We start from the raw sequence: 2,110 nt of genomic DNA, 5'->3' as shown, positions 1-2,110 counted from the left end.
ATGCTTCGTATGTCATTTTTTTTCTTGCGGTAGGTGTAGTATAAAAATGGCGTAAAAGGTAGAGGCTAGACTCTTTAGTAGTGTCCATACCTAACATAATATAAAACATTATCTATGGCATAAAAATAATTATACACTAATCAGTAATAATAATAATATTTGGTACTTGAATAGTAATAATATTACCATCAAAATATTAGGTATTTTTTCAAATTTTTAGAATAGTATTTAATATTTATACATGTTACTAACGCCTTCTTTTACATTATGCACAAAAATGTTATTTTTACTACGTATAATAATGTACCTAAAATATATTATAGAATAACAGCCAAGTAAATTATAAATTAAATGCAATTTATATAATTAAATTTATAAAATTCAACTTTGGGAAAATATGAAGATGCTAGTATTTGAATAATATTTATTTTCTTCTACCATTGATCTTTATTAAAAGGTTGTCTTTAATGGACGTTTTTAGCTTTATTTCGAAACTTATAATATTAGGGCTGCCATTTAGACCCTAAAAAAGGGGCCGATTTAGTGCGCTCGGAATAAACATAATGTTTCTCTATGTAGAAATTAATCTTGCTTGACAACTGACAGGGCTGTACTTTAAAGAAAAACTTGTGCCAGTGTGGCTTTAGGGCTGCCATGGTAATCAAATAAAGTCCCCATTTTTAAAGATATAATTTTGTATATTATGAAACATAAACTATGTAATACGGTCTTGTGAGGAGATGGCATGGGTGTATGTGGGTAATTTAATAAGTTTGATGCTTTTTGCTAGTCTTTCAACGTGGCTCCGTCAATCTTTAATAATATTGGAATGGTAAAAATATATATTTGTTTATCTCATTTAAGTTACGTCACTCGTTCTTTTAATTAATATTTCACAAAATTTGTATATGAAACTATCTGTAAATATCGTTAAAAACGCCTCGAAACAAGTTTAATTGCTTATATTAAAATCAAGATTTTTTGTAAAATTGGCGTATTCTAAATTAAATTTAAAAAGAGGTGATTAGTTCCATTATTTATTTAAACATGTCTATAAATTAATAGAAAAGCTGTATATAAAAATAAAATAATTGAGATACTAAAATAAAATTTATTCTTAAGTATAGATTGAAAATAAATCTTTGGTGTTAGTTTTATTTATTAATTATATATTATTAACAGAAAATAAGGTAAGTAAGGTAAGTTATTAAATCCACGTATATATTCTATGTACTTACGTGTATGAAACCATAAAACATTGTTATTTTCAAAAGTTTCAAAAAAAGGTAGCCTTTAAGCGTTTTTTATATTTTATTAAAACTGTGTTAAATAAGTTAACTCTACTGGCAGCCCTGGTAGTGTGAACTGTGAAATATAAATCGGGAATGATGACATTACATTGACAATCATAATAAGAAACAAAGTTAGTTAAGTTCAAATTTATTCTACTATTACAAATAAAATCAATGTCTCTGTATTATTATAATTTAAAGCATTATGTTGCTAACCTTGTAACTTGTATGCTTGGTTCGTGTAGTTTATAAAAGTTATACTCCTTGTATCAATTAGATATCATATTTATTTTATAACAAATTCTATCAAAGACGTGAATGCAAATTTAATTATCAATGTATATGCATAAAATAAATAAATAAATTATTTATATCACTGCCGTAATGTTTCTGAATAGTTTAATATTTGGTTTAAAGACTAGCAGACCTACAAATTGACACTTCAATTTCCGTACTTTTTTTTCCAATTTTGGTATTTCAATAAATTTAAAAGAAATCAATCAGCTTTAGCCAAAAAAGTAAACTAAAGTAACAGCCTGTAAATTTCTCACTGCTGGCCTCCTCTCCCATTAAGGAGAGGGTTTGGGATATATATCCACCACACATGCAGGTTTTCTCACGATGTTTTCCTTCACCACAGAGCACGAGATGGATTATAAACACAAATTAAGTACATATATATAGTGGTGCTTGGTTTGAACCCGAAATCATCGGTTAAGATGCACATGTTCTAACCACTGGGCCATCTTGGCTTTAGCCAAAGTGGGGTTAAATAAAAAAAATATTACAAACCAATATTGGAATTTATTATTATTAGA

Source organism: Vanessa cardui, chromosome Z (genome assembly GCF_905220365.1).
Source record: "Vanessa cardui chromosome Z, ilVanCard2.1, whole genome shotgun sequence".
Classification (NCBI taxonomy): domain Eukaryota; kingdom Metazoa; phylum Arthropoda; class Insecta; order Lepidoptera; family Nymphalidae; genus Vanessa; species Vanessa cardui.
Note: the sequence above shows the minus strand (reverse complement) of the source record.